Below are 17420 nucleotides of genomic sequence, written 5' to 3'. Positions count from 1 at the left end.
TGCCAGCTTTATTAAGAATTCTGATTATATTGTGTTGCTGACTTCTCACTCTAATATAAGTAATATGAGGGTATCTTCCCTAACAGTGCTCCCAGTCTGTGGGAGTATGGATTTAAAAGAATAGAGATAGTGCTGCAGGCAATCTCAGCCCTGACAAGGTGCAGCTGTGTAAGACAGGTGACCATCATTAAAGGAAAAGGAGCAGGGAATGCTGATTTGTATTGACCAGTCACAAAAGAGTAAAAGGACACACAGGTGTTATGCATGAGGGAAAGGAGAATAAAAGGTTGTACTGGGGAATAATAAAGTACTGAGCCTTAAAACCATTCATGGTGCCAGTTGTGTGTCCTCTGTGACCAGTCTGCTGCTTGTTCATATCCAGAGGCTGTGCTGGCTTTGGCACTTCCAGGACTTGTGTCACCCAGGATCTCCTCCCAGGATCTCCTGTTTCCCAGTAATTCGAAGTCTGAAAACTGAGAGTGGACACTGCTTAATTTCGGTATGTCTAGAGCTTTAGAAAAAACCTGTTCCTTAAATCTGTTTCATTATGATAATTGCCTTTTTAAATTGTAATACTGACAGCACTGTAAATATCTCTGGTTTTGGTAAAGAGCCTCTGCCAGGGGACTCATTTATTAGTGCAGTTGAAGGATAAGTACATTAGGAGAGTTTTCAGTGAGTCACTTATTGCAGAAATTGATACTTTCCTTGGGATTTGAACTCTCTGTTGGTAAAAGTTTTAATCTCAGACCTTTAAAATGCCTTCCAAAATTATTACTGTTTGAATGTGCTATGACAAAATTTATAGTCACAAATGTGGAACAGCACTGACTTTTTCTTCAGGACTTTCATAGTGATTGGGTTACAGGCTCAGGAGGATTTCCTCAAACACAGAGATCATCTGGTCTCTGTGTGGCTGGCAGAGACACTAAAGGGATTGACCTGTTGTGCACATACAGAGTGTTTTCTCTTTAATAGTTAAGTGCTTTTCCCCTGGTGCTAAGTATTAATGAAATAATGAAAAGGTGTTTAGTTCTGAGTAGCAGCAATAGAAGTAACTTGTAGATCTAATTACAATATCCATTCCTTACAAGTACACCAGAGGAAATTCATGTGTGGGGATTTCTCAGGTGCTGAATCTTTACAGAGGTGTGAGATAAGTATTTGTGTAATGGAATTAACATTTTTCTTGAAAATGTTGTAGTTCATATGCTGCTTGGTGTCACAGCCAGTCTTTAGCTGGGTAAGATAAATTTGGTCAGAGCAAACCCAATTCAGCTAACGTAGCTTGCTCTAGAAAAAAGTGCCTAGGTAATCAATGGGAATCGTACGGAGACCTGAGCCAGTCGTGGCCAGTTCAGAGAGCAGACATATCACTGCTCTGGGGCTAAGACTCACACCAATCAGTTCTCTAAGCCCAGGAGCTCTTAAACTACTATATAAGAAAGATCTAAACAATAAAACGTGCTGTTTGCTAGTGACCCTCAGTGTGTGCTGTGTTGTGTGCCTCTCTCCAACCCACGACAGTCACCTAACAGCTTGAGGACTTTGTTTGCAGCAGATTCGGATGGCAGCAAGCTCCGAAATGTTGAAACTGAGAACATCATGTAGGCCACTTTATTCTCTGCAGCTTTAGTTTCAGCTTTGTGGTGTGCAATGTTAAATATTGAACTGATTTTATTAAAAGTAGTGCAAGTCCATCTTACTTAGCCAGTGGTTGTATGGTAGGGGGATAAAAAGGTACCTGAGTGGATCTCAGTAGGTGCAGGAATGAACTGTAGAGATACATCTAATACTCCAGGGAGTACTTTGGATGACTAGAAACAGGCAAAATTATCTTTTTCGGGAGACTGGATTCTTCCCTTTCAGGTGCATATTGGATACCTCAGAGGAATAGCTATTATTTAATGTGAAAAATGGTAACCCCTGAAAGGGGAAAGTGATGATTCTAATTGCATTTTTGAGCATGATTGAAGCTGGGTGAGCAGCAAAGTTGGCCTAAGTTTCTGGGTATGCATTGTTTTTTGAAGATTGTCTATATGTGCACACACAAAATATATCTGTCATGGTTGAATATGGTTCCATCTATGGAAACTTGCATTACTCTATAGGTGTGAGCTGTGGATTTTTTTCTGTGAGGGCTCAGTTAAGAATCTGAATATCATTGCAAGACCTGACGTTTTAGACATAAACAACAGCACTTATACCTTTGTGCTAACCTAATCTGATGAAAATTATTCTTTCCAAGAGAAACTTGTTTAGCTTGTCTAGTAAAAATTGGACCTCTTTTCTCTGCTCTATATAAGACCTCTGGGAAAGATTAAATTTGAAGTCTAAAAAGCAAGTAATCTCTCAGTAATAAAGCACAGTCTGTAAAATGTATTCATTTATTGTTAGCTGTAGTACCAAAACCAGTTGTTATACACTCCTCTATTTTTAGGAAAAGAGAATTGATAATAAACCCCTGATGTCAGTAGCTTCTGTGAAACCCAGAAGATAATTTTGTTTATTCTGTCTCTTTCACTGGCAGCTCCTGCAGGGAATGCTGTTGTCTCCTACTGGAAAGTGCCCTGAGCTTGTAGAGTTTTCCTCCTACCTCCTCTTATGAGGAGGGTTTGACAGAGAGGAAATAGTAATTTCAAAAGAACTTGGAACATTTACGAGTTCTCCATCGTCTTTTGGATCTTCAGTGATTTGACATCCTAGGAAATAATTTGGTCCCATCATAGGTTTAAAGAATGATTAAAAAGCATAATAAAACCAAGGCTCTTCTCCACACAATACTGAGCATATTTATGAATGGAAGAAACAGATGTTTGCAGGGACACGTGTCAAGTTTTCTCTTGCTGCTGTGCCTTAATCTGAAAATAGGGAACCTCTAGAGGGAACTGGCCTCTGTGCAGCTGACTCTGCTCACCCTGTCTCAATCAAGAGTTGGGAAGAGCTTGGTGCTGCTGTCAGTACCACTGAGGACATTCATGCTCCAAGATTGGTGTGAAAGGTGTAAGGAAAATAGCAGAAACTTAGGAAAATAGCAGAAACTTGGGGATATGGAAAGAACTTATGGATATATTTCACTTTACTAACTTCAGGTTTCAGCAGGCAATATTGGTCTTTTTTCAAGGCCAGAGTAAGCCCTAACCTAGAAACAGTCACAGACAGAAGGTTGAAATGAAGGCATGAGAATGGTTAGAAGAGGCAAAGCTTGGCCATGGGCAGAGTGGTATTACAGGGCATTGCTAAAATGGAATTTAATCTGCTTATGTGACTCCAGAGATTGTCATCAGCCATTTCTGTTGTGTGGCATGTCTGTATGAGCTAATTGAAGAGAGGTGGACTTGCAAGAGATAGCTCTGAGTTGCCTCTTGAAGGCCAGCAGCAGCGAAGAACAGTCTCAGATAAGGAAGGCAATTAATTTGACATCTCTGGTCATGACCTTATTTTCTTCTTCAGCATGCCGTGTTCAAAGAAAGGGGAAGGTTTGCTAGGAGTGCTCAAGGAGGGTTGTTTATAGGCTTCTCAAGTTTGCAGCCACATGTCATTTTTAAATCCATCAGTGAGATGACATTCTGTACAGCACAGCTCTCCCTGAACAGCAACATTTTTAACCTATCTTTTCTAAAAAATATACCTACCCAAGCAGATCTCTTGGATAGCTAATGCCACGTTTGTTCAGGAATCTGGTGAGCAAAGGCTGGAAGAAATACTGAGTAGTTGAATACTGTGCTGTGCAGCCTTTGGAACTCCAGATAAAGTTTTTTCTGTACAATGTAAAGTATTAGCAAGAGTTCTGTAAATTTTCCAGTGTGAAGGTCTTCAAAAGTTTACAGTCACTGTCCAGTACATTATTTAGGCAAAAGAATACCTTGCTCTTTAAACTTTCCCAAAATGTCCTTCACAGAGGGTGATGGATGTAATAATGAAGTCAATTTGTTGTAAAACACGACAGAACTGATTTTGTGGTGTTCATAAATAAACCATGTCATAAGTATCTTACATAAACTTTAAAATTTGGTCTTGAAGAGAAAATCTGGTTTGCAACAACTAAGCTAGTTCATACTCTGCAGGAACAGGTGTGGGTTTAGGGCAGAGGTTCAAATACGTGGATATCTAGTTTTCCCTTAAGACAGATTTAGATGCCCCAAGGAACCAGTACCTGGTTATAATGCATGCAGTCAAAGTACTTTTTTCTTAATTAAAAATCCCACATGCTTTGTAGGTGCAGGTTTTGATTGTGTGGGTGGGTGTGTTTCTTTTTTTTTTTTAATTTTTATTTTTTATTTCAGTTACACAGAACTTGGAGGCTCCCTCTATAAGGACTACTCCATAAGAAGTGACTTACTTTTGTTTAAAATAAAAACTCATAATGCTGTTAATGATGGCTAAAATCTTGTACACAGCTGCACTTTGGACCTAGAATCCGATGACAAAAGAAAATCCCCATCTCTTCCTTCTTAGCTGTTCTTTGGGGTTTTTCCCTTTTGTGTGGGATGGACAGATGGGCTCTGGTGGAAATGAGGGGATGACTTCACTTGTGGCCAGCCTGGGTCAGATTTGGACTGGCAAGCCCAGGGCTGCAGAACGCCCCAGTGAGCCAGGCAGCCCTCAGGGTGCTGGTCAGAAGCGCTGATGCTCTCTGATTTCCTGCCACTTGCTATTCCACTGCACAGTCACTGAGATATTTGAGATTTCTTTTTTTTTTTTTTAATATTGGATTAACATTTTCAGATAAACTGTAAGCCTGAGGGTGCCTAGTACATTGTTAAGAGGTTGTTAAATGGTTTATGGTGATTGTGGGTTTACACTTAGTTAGTTGCTTATGTCAAGATAGTTTAGGATTATTTTGAAGATGTTATGCCTTGACATTAATATGCTAAGCACATAGAGGATTTTTTTTTTTTTTACCAGCAGCAGAAATGTTAAATATGGCATGTCAATATTGGTTGCTATTAAAAGGACTGTCTATATTAAATGAAGCACTAGGCTTTCTGGTTTGCCATGGCATTGAAGAAAGAATTCTAGAATATTCTGAGTTGGAAGGGTCCCATGAGGATCATCAAAGTCCAATTCCCAACCCTGCACAGGACAACCCCAGGAACCCCAGCATCTCCCCGAGAGTGTTGTGCAAACCCTGCTCGAGCTCTGTCAGGCTGGTGCTGTAACCTTGGCCTTGGGGAGCCTGTTCCAGTGCCCAAACACCCTCTGGGTGAATTTTTATTTTTTTTTCCTAATACCCAACCTAAACCTCTGTGATGAAAAACAAAGCTGTTAGTGCAGCAGCTGAATATTTGTAATGTTTGTGTGTCCCCTGTGCTGCTCCTGTAGACCAGCTTGCAGCACGCTGCAGTCGTGGATCACGGCTCTGATGAAAGCATTGGGTCATTTTGCTGCTTTAAACGTGGCCAGGAACTCATCAGCTGAGGGAGCTTGAGGTCACCGGTGGCACTGAGAGGAAGGGAGAGTGTCCCACGTGGCACTGGATGGAGTGAGAGGTGCTGACCTGGAGCAGGAATTCCCTAGGAGTGAATCTGAGATCCTGAGTGTGGCTGTGGTTCTTGGCTGCTTGGCTTTTGAGGTCGATTAGTTTTCTAGAAGCAGGAGGCCAGCAAATGCAAAATTCAGTGTTGTCAAAAGTTATTTCTCTTTGGTAAAATGAGCAGCTACATAGGCTGCCCTGCATAGTCCAAGTGACCAGGCTCCCATGATGATAAAGGAAGGTGAGTTCTGACTTCAGTTGACATTGAACCTCATCTCCCATTTTGCTTGGGCAAAATTATGCTCATAAAGGTATCTTCTGATATTCTTTCAACTTTGAATGAACTCGTTGATGCTGGGGTAGCAACAGACTTGAATTGATAGATGTAATAAATGTTATAGCATATAGAAAATGTATCTATTGCCCGAGATGCTGTTGCTTGGTGGTAACTCATTTGATTTCTCAGCCCTTGTCTTCACCATTTGTGCCTGTTCACCAGATCCATTCGCTTGTTCTTTATAGGCAGTTTTGATTGGCAGTTTATACACCAGTGTAATTTAAGAACTCCATAAAAGTGCTTTTTACACAAATAATATTCTATAAAAGAGGCACATTTCTTCAGGGTAATTCCTCAGATTCTTAATGAGCCACGCAGATCCTGTATCAGATCATGGCTCCTTGTAAAGGGTTTATAACGATGCTCAGATACTTTGTTTGGTGTGTAATCAGCTTCCATAACAGCCGTGTAACCATTCAGGGATGACAAGAAACCCCGTGGAAAGAACTAGAAGGGACTATAGAAACTTAATTAGAGTACATAAACATTTTTCTAAATACCTATAAACACATAAAAATCCGAATCGCTTTATAACTCTCTCCCATCATGGCTGGGAGAGTGGAGGATTCTGTTTAACCTGAGGGCTTTTCCCATGAGCAGCTCTGCAGGACTCTGAGCTGCTGCCCTGTGTGTGGTTGAGGATTTGTGCCTCTGTGGCCCATCGCTCACCCAGTGTCTCTGGGCAGGGGATGCCGGGGATGAATCAAGCACACAGACACCCTGCTGTCCTCGAGGGACAGGGGTGTGTGTATGGGTGGGTGACTGGAACAGGAGTCAGTCTCAGATCACTCACAGAAAATGTTCTTGAAATAATATGCTTCCTTTAAAAATTAGCGTTTTTTTAAAAAAATATTGGGTTGTCGTTGCTTTTCCACCCTTCAATGATTTTTATATTTCAGTGCGCTGTCTTAATGTTCTCTATGGTGTTGTATTAATTCCTTAAGGTTATGCCCTCAACATACACAATATAAACAGGAGTGTGTCCAGCTGAGGTTTTCTGAAGTTTTCTGTTGAAAAATTCATGTTCAAGTGCTTATAGTTTTGCCAGTTTAGTAACTTAGGCTCAAGGTAAATTCTAGTATTTTGTGTGCCTAGTGTGTTGTTTTGTTTTTTAATCTATTATAGATTTGGAGATTAGGGCAAATGAAAAAAAATCATTTAAAGTGATTGAAATTTCTGGGAATGATAAACAGCAAGAATGTATTTTTTCCCCTCTCCTTTAAGACTTCCTTGATGTTTAATTTGATGTGCTAAGGTACATTTCTAATCTGAAGCGGGGACATGAAATCTTTCAAAGAGGAACTTTGTTATCCACAGACTTGTGGGGTTTTTTTGTGTAAATTTGTAAATTCAACCACAGGTGACCAAAATGTAAACCTCCAGTTTCACAGATGGACTACTGCCAGGGTGTGACAGTAAATGCTCTGAAGCTGCTCTCAAAGTGATCCCTTCCTTCTGCAGCTCCTGCTGAGCAGGCTCTGGAAGTGCTGGATAGAATCCATACTGAGGGGTTTTTGCACCAGCTTGTGCTGCATCCAGTGCCTGGGAGAGTGTGTGGTGACTGAAAGGGGCCCTTGCAAACTGCTCAGGGAATTAGAGAAATTAAAGGCTGTTCGGAAAGTGCTGGATTTTATCCTTTCTGATCCCGCAGAACTCCTGGCTGTCTCTGGACAAGGCAAAAAGCAGGGGCTTTGCAGGTGGCTGTGGTTTGCCTGGCTGTGCCTTGCAGGACTGCTGAGTGCTGGCTGTGACTTGAAAAATGAAAGAAAATGAAAATCCAGATGACAAACTGAAATGCCAAGTCCACTGACAAAGCCTCCCTCCTGGTTTTGACGTGGGGTCTGCCAAAACAGTTGTCAGTGCTGTCTGGTTCGGTTTTCGTGTGTGTGAAATAATATCAGTCTCATTCATACAGTTGTAAAAGAGAATGAAGTCGATAGTGATGAAAATCTGTAGGGAAACTGACTTTTCTATCCATTGTAAGGTGGGAAGTTTGCACTGTGTGTGACCTGCAGGACAAGCACCAAGTGCTAATGTTGTCTGTGCTGTGCTTTGCAGCACTTGCCTATTAAAATGTTCAATTCTGTGTTTCATTTTCTGATACCTGTTGCTTTTTGGATTACTTTGAGGTAGCCTGTGAATATATGGCCAAGAAAAGTTCTACCTGTCCAAGGAGCAGAGTATGTGTTGACATCAGGGGTTGAAGGAACAGGAGAAGAAAAGAGAAGTGAAGGTCCTACAGTGTTGCTCCCTGGCAAAGAGGAGAATAAAGTGTGACCCAGAGGCAGCTTTGCAGCTGCCCTCCAAGAAATAATCAGAGCTGAAATGCTCTCAGGACTGGTAGAAGGGACAGCACCCGCAAGCCCAGTCTTAGGAGGGTGAGATAGTGTCACCCAAAGGACTCTCCAGTCTCAAATATCTTTTATAAGGGTTATTCTTTCCTGCCTCGTGATGGGAACTGAGGGTACTGATAATTAATCTCTTTCAGAAGCAGCTCTTTAATGCCCAGTTCTCAGGGCTTCTTTTACTTCTTAGACAATGATGAGGAAAGAAAATGATGCAAGGGTTTATAGAAATGGGTATGATAATTGGGGGAGGAGGGGAGTGCTGGAGTTTGTCATAATTTATGAATGCAGCAGGTTTAATTTCTATTAGTGTCAGGTTTTATTAACAGCCCTTTCACTCTGCTTGTGTTCCTTCTGTTTTCCAGGAACAAGAACATGCTGTGTCTTCTCTGTGGCTCTTTTTTTTTTCCACAAAAGCACCTCCCTGGTTCCAAGGCAGAAATGTCATGAAGAGGTAGGTACAAGTGAAGAGATTATTCCTCACTGTTCCATTTGCTGACAAATGTAGAACAGAACGCAGTTCTGTTCACAGTTACCAAGGACAGAAAACTGAATTGCCTGTAGGCATTCACTTCATTGTAAATTTATAGTGTGACTGTAATATTTGCATTAATCCCATCAGCACAAAGCATACATAAATGCATTCAGAATTATTTTGTCTTGCTCATACAATTTACATTAAGATCCATGTGCAGAATTGTATTTTCACAGCAAGTTTTTACACATAATATTAAATTTTCTCTCCTTTTCTCCCATTAGTATGTTGCATATTTTTAAGTCTAGCTGGGCTCAGTGCCAGCAAGGAACTACAAGGATCTACAGCAACTGCCACATTTGCACTTTTCATTTACAAATCAGTAACTAAACTCTCATTAAATATTCTTAACCAGCCTGTTCAACATATGCTTGCTTGGGTATTAGTACTTATAAGTTGAAACAAATAAGATCAATAGCTAAATTTGCTTCCTAATAGCGAAAGATATTTGAGAAATAATAGGTTTTGGAATGTAGAAGAGGCAATGCCTCCTTTCTGCTTCATTCTTTTAAAAATGAGACATTCAGCTCTGCTCGGCAAAGTAAAAAGGTGGAAATTTGAACTCCCTCTCCACATCTTACTTCTCTGGGGAGCTGGCATAGGAGGAGCTTTCAAATGAGGCCAGTAAATATCCACTAACTAATGTGGCTTACAAATTAGGCTTTGTTTTGAGATACATTTCCCTCTATTTTGTTCATATTTCTGCCTTTCAGACATCCATTAAATACAATTTCTTTTTAATACTGAGAGTCCTGCTTGTGGAGAAGCATTATCATCTTTGACTTCTGGTGCTGACACTAATTGCAGGAAGAACCACTTAACAAAAGAATGTGCAATATCACGGATGTTAGCTCACGTTATTCCCTTAAAAAGGTTGTTGCCTCTGCCCAAACAGCTATTTCATGCACTTGCAAAGATTGTTAATGATGAGCTTTTAGTTAAGTTCATTTATTTATCAAAATCACAGTGACAGTGCAAGTCATATTGTGGTGGCTTCAGCTTTGTGCTTCCTATGAGAGTCAACAGCAGCTCATCCAAAATGGATCAGAGACCCCTGTGTATGGTGAGAGCTGTTTTTCCACGGGCTGTTGGGAGCATCTGCTGGTGCTCCCACCACTCCACCTGACTTGGTACTGGGGTTTTGCTCGTGGTCTCTCTCTGGCTGCAGTGCTGAACTCACTTTGTTTTCACCTTTGGTTCCAAATCTCTAAAATGGGATCCATATTTGTGTATTTTGACAATATGCCACACATATTTATTTTTATACTGGTAAAACCAAGTGTTTCCACAAATGGAGGTTGCTAGCAAGCAACAGCTTTAGCTTTTTGAGGGTTTTATGGTTTTTACTTGCATCTTTATTCCACTAAGGAGGGTTAAAATATGACAAAGCCTCTTCATATTCCTGGAGCAAAATCCTTCAGGAAAGGAGCCCTTACTTTTTGCCATGTAACCCAGGACCCTGACAAGTCTTTCATTTTTTCAGTAGCCTTGCCCCACCCCATATCTCGTTTTTGACTTTCTAAGATAAGAAAACCTTTTTCCCTGGACACGTAACTGTCTTAATTCAAAGTCAGAAGAATTGGTTGGGAAACATCTATTGGTAACAGGGAAATAGCTCTTTGTGTTAACAGGATGACAGTTGGGGGGCATAACTGAAAATATAATACACAACAGCCTCTGATAGCGAAAATGAAGGAGGAGCTAAATCCCTTCTTTTAAGAAAAAAAAACCCAGGCGTGCTTGTTAAGTGTGAATCTTAAGACACTGACATGCAAGTGTGCATGAACCAGTGGGAGGCATTTGGCCCCTCAGTAAGAGACTTCTCCAAATCACTGGAATTTAGAAAACCATTTTGATGCTTTTATTTTTGCTCAGGAGACAAACTGAACTGCAGAACAGAGCAAATGCTTTCTTTTTGGCTCGGCACTGGGAGCAGGTTTTTCTGTCTGCTGCTCTGAGCCAGGCTTGCCTGGCGCGCTCGGTGCGTGACCTGCGTACTACAAAACTGCGTCGGCGGCTGAGCGGGTGGGCAGGAACAAAGCACCACACAGGAAAATGTTGAAAGAGTGCTTGAGACCACTGTAACTGCAGGAGGGGTTTGTTTGTTTTATCAGCACATTGGTGGTGAGAGGAAAGCAGAAAGTAGAAAGCAAAGCTCCAGAGCAGCAGTGCGAGCATTAACTGCCCTTCTCTGTGCTGAAATAGATTACTTGCATTTTCTCCAGGTAAAACGTAGATTTCAATGTTTGTTTTCCTTCTCTAGGTGAGATATAACCAATTATCACCAAATAAACTGAAATAGGCAAAGAATTAATTCTTGTTTTTAGAATGGACAGGTTTGCTTGTTTAATGATTATGCGTTAGGGGTTGGGTTTTCTTTCCTTTTCTTTCCTTGTTACACGTGGAATTTTTTCCCATTGAGTTGCCAAGAAGCAATGATGGCTGAGTGCTGGAGACAGTGGGGAGTGGGAACTCTCTCGCTCTCTCTCAGCCTTCGGAAGAGGTCAGTGGAGCTGCTGCTTGGGGAAGGGAACTCGCTGCTGCTGCGGGAGCCCAGCTCGGGCCTGTTTCTTCTGCTGTGTGGTGAGCCTCTGCTCCTGGGAGCAGACACTGAACTGGGACCTTGTTACCGCCTGCCTCACTAAAAGAGGGGCCTGTCGCCGTTTTCTCGGGTGTCTGTGGATCCTGAGCCTGCCCCTCTTTGCCCTGCTGGGAGCGGGGTCGCTGTTGTCTCGTCCCCGCTGCTTCTTCGACACTGCCCCGAGTTTTTCACTACTCTGCAGCACGCACCCCCTGCCTGCCGAGACCTCCCAGGTCTTCAGCCACAGCTCTGGAGATTCTGATCCATGTCTTCCATCGCTTCTCATCTTTAGCCACACTCCAAAGTTCCCGATCCATCCCTTCCATCCCTTCAGCCACAGCTCTGGAGTTCCTGATCCATCCCTTCCATCCCTTCAGCCACAGCTCTGAAGTTCCTGATCCATCCCTTCCATCTCTTCAGCCACAGCTCTGGAGATTCTGATCCATGCCTTCCATCCCTTCAGCCACACTCCAAAGTTCCTGATCCATCCCTTCAGCTGCAGCTCTGGAGTTCCTGATCCATCCCTTCCATCCTTTCCCATTTGCAGCCAGAGCTTCACAGATTCTGATCCATCTCTTCCATCGCTTCAGCCACAGCTCTGGAGTTCTGATCCCTCCCTTCCCATCTGCAGCCATATCTCTGGAGTTTCTGATCCATCTCTTCAGCCCCAGCTCTGGAGTTTCTGATCCATCCCTTCCCATCTGCAGCCACAGCTCTGAAGTTCCTGATCCATCCCTTCAGCCACAGCTTCAGAGTTCCCGATCCATTCCTTCAGCCACATCTCTGAAGTTCCTGATCCATCCCTTCAGCCACAGCTCTGGGGTTTCTGATCCATCCCTTCCATCCCTTAATTTCAAAATTATAATAATTTAGAGAGAGGGGTTTTACATTCTCTATTCCAAGTGAGGCTCCTGCCTTCCCTAGCAGACACCTGCCTTTCAAACTAAGACATGGTTAAAAAAAAAAATTCTTGCTCTTTACAACTCTGTGGAGCCAAAGGGAATTTTGTCAAGTGCTACTTCATTGTTTTAAGAAAGCCTTAAAAGCCTTGGGAAAGTATCTCTTTAAGCTCTATTTGCAGTACTTCAGTGACACTAAGCTGTTTTTCTCACCAAGACTAACAGAGCAGAAGTGGCTTTTCGTCTGATGACAGTTTGCATATTTTGTTTCTGCATTTTTTGATACTAGTAAAGTTGTGTAAATAAATCTGTAATGCACTGCAAAAAAAATTTACAAGGCTGACATGTTTTGGAAGAAATAACAAATTGAAGGGGCTTTTTGTTTGTTGGTTTGGTTTTGGTTTTTTGGTTTTTTTTCAGGAATAGTAGAATTTTCTTTATAAAAGTGTTTGAATGTCAGTTGTTGACAAGCTCCCATACATGCTGGATATTATTTATCTGAAAATCAGAATAACAAAATTCAGCAGTTGGCCTAAACAATTTTCATTATTTCCAGCTGGCATAAATATTGTGACCTTCATCTAAGGTTCTTGCCATGTTGATTTTATAGGTATTTATTACACAGTTGCAGACAACTCATAAAATTGGCAAGACTGTGTTCTAGGTAGTGATTCTGGATTATCAAACTTGTTGTTTGAGGCATGAAACCTCATGTTGAGTCATTTATCTAAACTGCTTCTCTATATGCAGCTGGGCTGGAAATGTTGAGGACTGGACTTTAAAGAATCTTCAGGCTTTCCTTATTTCTGACCAAGCCAGAACTATTTCTAAAAATGTGTGGGGGTTTTGTTTGTTTTTTTTTTTTTTTTTGTGATTAATGAAGGTTTAGGACTATGTGTTGCAAGCATAGTCAAGTACCTTGAATGCCTCCACGTCACTTATTTCCATTGTAAATATCCTTGTTTTTCCTGGCTCTTAACAGCTATTTTTATCATAGTGAAAAGTGTGCCTTTGTGATGGAAGAGAGGAGCGGAAAAACAGAGCTGGGTCATCTAAAGAAGTCAAAACGCATATTTCCAGCCATCTCTCATCATCATCCACAGTTATAGGAGAATTATTAGTTTGGGCAATTGTTGAGAACCAGGTGACCTCTCATGTTAGTGCAATATTAATTACAAATTCAATTATTTCAAAGGTTTTGCACTATTTCTGTGCACTTGAATTATTCTATAAAAAGCTTACGTGATTTAAGGAGGTAAAAAAAAAAAAAAAAAAAGGCAAGTAATTATTAGTTAATCTGTACCTTCCTTGTTGCAGTGGGTGTGATGAACCCCTGCAGACTGTCATTCTGCTATTCCAGTTGGGCTGCATGCAGAGAACTCTGGGGAAGTACCTGCACCAGGCTCCTCTACACAGCACTTTAGAAAAGCAGGCAGTTTCTCAGCTGCGCCAGGATGTGGCTGCTAATGTTGCAGGAAGACTGTGGAAGTACCTTAAATGGAAAGTACTTTGGATTTCTGATGGCAAAAATGTTTTGCTTTGGTTTGGTTTTGCAGACTGGCACACTTGCTGGGAGGAATAGTAGTGGAGCACATGTGTTTATTTAAACCTTGACAAAAGCCCCACTTCCATCAAGGAATGCAGTTTCATCTCCAGTGTATTTCTCAGAATTGCAGTGACACTGCAGTGTTCATTCACCAAATTGTGAATGGAAAGCTTCCAGGGAGAAGTCACACAGGAGTTACGTGTATATAAATGCACCAGTAAATAATAGGGAGCTGTGGTAGCAGCTCTTGCGTGTGTGCAGCCCTGCTATAAACGATGGTTTTTACTTATGTAAATGGTTGTGCTCCTCTCCTTACTTGCTGTCTAGAAGAAACCATTCAAATTCATATGGTTACATGTCACTTATTCAGTGTTGAAAGAGATGAGACAACTAGTAACTTTAAAGTGTACTTAAAGGAGCTAGAGAAATCAAGGGGTTTTTGTACAGTTATGTGTTCTGCACATAAAATACCCAGCCCTACTCTGTGTTCTTAAAGCCTGAGACCTTGGTCTCCAGCTATTTGGAAAGTGGTTCTGTGATCTAAATTTATTAATTTATCACCTTTGCCTCCATAAACTGACTGAGGGCTGTGACATGTTGGACTGTGCTGATTTAATTCTGTTCCTTGAGCCTTCCTTCTCCCTTCTCATGAGTCACTGCCAGTCCCTGGGCAGGCTGAGGGCTGACTCTGAGTTCATCCTGGAACCTCTCTGACCTCCCTCTTTGGATAAAGCGTGACTTGAGCCTTTTGTTTTAATCTCTGTATAGTCTTGAACATGGTCCTGCTCCCAGAAAGGAATATTCTACAAACGTTCTTGGCATGTATTCCATGAGCCATTCACAGCACTCATGGACCCTCCTTCTCTTCTGTCATGGGGCATAGAAGCACTGCACTTACATCAAATACTTACCAAACCCTAAGGAGAATCTACTCAGGTTTAAACAAGCTGTGAGAGATGCTGGCTATTACATTTAAAATTGCCTGCTATCAGTGAGGTAGAAATGTTCAAAGTGGAATTCAGCCAGGGGAAACACACAATGGGAATTCTTTTATATCACACAGAATCTCTAGGTTGGAAGAGACCTTCAAGATCATGGAGTCCAACCCAGCCTTAACACCTCAACTAAACCATGGCACAGAGTGTCACATCCAATCTTTCTTTAAACACATCCAGGGATGGTGACTGCACCACCTCCCCAGGCAGACCATTCCAATACTTTATCACTCCTTCTGTAAAAAAGTTTTTCCTAATATCCAACATTTATTTCTCTTGGTACAGCTTAAGACTCTGTCCTCTTGTTATGTCAGTTGCTGCCTGGAGAAAGAGACCAACCCCACCTGAGCACAGCCACCTTCAGGAGGTTGTAAAGAGTGATGAGGTCACCTCTGAGTCTCCTTTTCTCCAGGCTAAACAACCCCAGCTTGCTCAGTCATTCCTCACAGGAGATGTATTCCAAGCCCCTCAACAGCCTTGTTGCCCTCCTCTGGATGTGCTCAGGGGTCTCAATGTCCCTCCTAAACTGAGGGGCCCAGAACTGGACACAGCACTCCAGGTGTGGCCTCACCAGTGCTGAGTAGAGGGGAAGAATGACCTCCCTGCTCCTGCTGGCCACACCATTTCTGATCCAGGCCAGGTGCCATTGCTCTTCTTGGCCACCTGGGCACACTGCTGGCTCATGTTCAGCTGCTGTCACCAGCACCCTCAGGTCCCTTTCCTCCTGGGCACTGTCCAGCCACACCGTCCCCAGCCTGTAGCACTGCAGGGGGTTATTGTGGCCAAAGTGCAGGACTCGGCACTTGGACTTATTCATCATCCTACTGGACTCTGCCCATCCATCCAACCATTCCAGGTCTCTCTGCAGAGCCCTCCTACCTTCCAACAGATCTACACACACTCCCAGCTTGGTGTCATCTGCAGATTTACTGATGGAAGATTCAATACCCTCTTCCAAGTCATCAATAAAGATACTGAACAGAGCTGCCCCCAGCACAGACCCCTGAGGGGCCCCACTGGTGCCTGGCTGCCAGCTGGATGCAGCACCATTCACCACCACTCTCTGGCCAACCCAGCAAAGAGTGCTCCTGTCCAAGCCATGGCTGCCAGCTTTTCCAGGAATATACTATGGGACACAGGTTCCAGTCATCTGGAACCTCACCAGTGAGCCAGGACTGTTGGTAAATGATGGAGAGTGGCTTTGCAAGCTCATCTGCCAGCTCCCTCATCACCCGGGGATGGATCCCATCTGGGCCCATAGATTTATGGACATTCAAGTGGCTCAGCAGTTCCCTGACTGGATAACAGGGGCACCATTCTGCTCCCTGACACCATCTACCCGCCCAGGAGGACAGCTGTCCTGAGGACAAGCCGTCTTCCCACTAAAGACTGAGGCAAAGAAGGCGTTAAGCACTTCTGAATTCTCCTCATCTGCAGTTACTAAGTTCCTTCCTACATCCAATACAAAACAAAGGTTAGTCTTACCCTTCCTTATACCATTAATAATGTAGTAAAAAAAAAAAAAAAAAAAAAAAATTATCTTTTATAAAACTTGCCTAATTAAGTTGGAACTGAGCTTTGGCCTCCCTAATTTTTTTTTTCCTGCATACCCTAGCAACCCCCTTAAATACTTCCTGAGACACCTGACCCCTCCTTCCAAAGATGATACATTCTCTTTTTATTCCCAAGTTCCTTCAAAACCGCATTGCCCACCCAGGCTGGACGTTTGTCCCGTCAACTCATCTTTTGGCACACAGGGACAGTCTGTTCCTGTGCCCTCAAGATCTCTGCTTTGAAGCATGCCCAGCTTTCTTGAACTCCTTTGTTTTTAAGGGCTGCTTCCCAAGGAACTCTCTGAATAAGTCTCCTAAATAGGCCAAAGTCTGCCCTTTTGAAATCCAATGTAAGATTCTTATTGGTGTTTCTCCTGATTTCTCCAAATATCGAGAATTCTGTAATTTCATGATCACTCTGGCCCAAATGGCCTCCAACCTCCACATCTCCCAGCAGCCCATCTCTATTTGCAAACAACAGATCTAGCATAGTCCTCTCTAGTGGGCCCACTCACCAGCTATGACAAAAAGTTGTCCTCCATGCACTCTAAAACCTTCCTGGTCTGTCTCTTTTCTGCTGTGTTAAGTTCCCAGCCGATGTCTGGTAGGTTAAAATCACCTACAAGAACAAGGGCTGATGATCCTGAAACATTCTCCAGCTGCTTAGAGAACAAGTTGTCCATCTCTTCTCCCTGCTTGGTTGGATGATAGCAGACTCCCACAGGATGTCAGCCTTGTTGGCCTTCCCCTGAAATCTTACCCACGGGCATCCAACCTCATTGTCACTAATTTCAACACCCATGGCTTCAAAAGCCTCCCTAATATAAAGGGCCACCCCACCACTTTTCTCTCTTTCTTGTCTCTAATGTACGTATGCATTAGATATATAAATCCAACGCCATTCTTTTCTATTTATACAAGATAAAAAGAAAGACTGAAGTTGTACTTGCATAAAAAATAGCCCTTGGACAACAGCCTTACTGGATAGAGGAGCTGCTCAACATTCTGTTAAGCCTCTGAGATAAGAGAAGGCTGATAAAGCTGATTGATCAAAGATTTACTGGAAATCTAAGGAAAAAACCCCGCTTGCCTGATTTACAACCTAAGTGATACTGGCAGTATCCTGATCAGTGTTAACACTCTTTAGGGAAAG

The 17420-nt window shown here is 42.5% G+C and overlaps 1 long non-coding RNA gene across 1 annotated transcript; it reads left to right on the top strand.

Moving 5' to 3' along the window:
* The first annotated feature begins 327 nt into the window (after nt 1-327).
* On the top strand, nt 328-10991 carry LOC120758302 (uncharacterized). The gene is made up of 4 exons (XR_005702848.2): nt 328-499; nt 8524-8612; nt 9661-9756; nt 10569-10991. It is a non-coding gene; the product is annotated as an uncharacterized LOC120758302 (long non-coding RNA).
* Nucleotides 10992-17420: the final 6429 nt, after the last annotated feature.

This window comes from Hirundo rustica, chromosome 12, assembly GCF_015227805.2.
Source record: "Hirundo rustica isolate bHirRus1 chromosome 12, bHirRus1.pri.v3, whole genome shotgun sequence".
Classification (NCBI taxonomy): Eukaryota; Metazoa; Chordata; class Aves; order Passeriformes; family Hirundinidae; genus Hirundo; species Hirundo rustica.
This window is presented reverse-complemented; position numbering and strand designations above follow the sequence as displayed.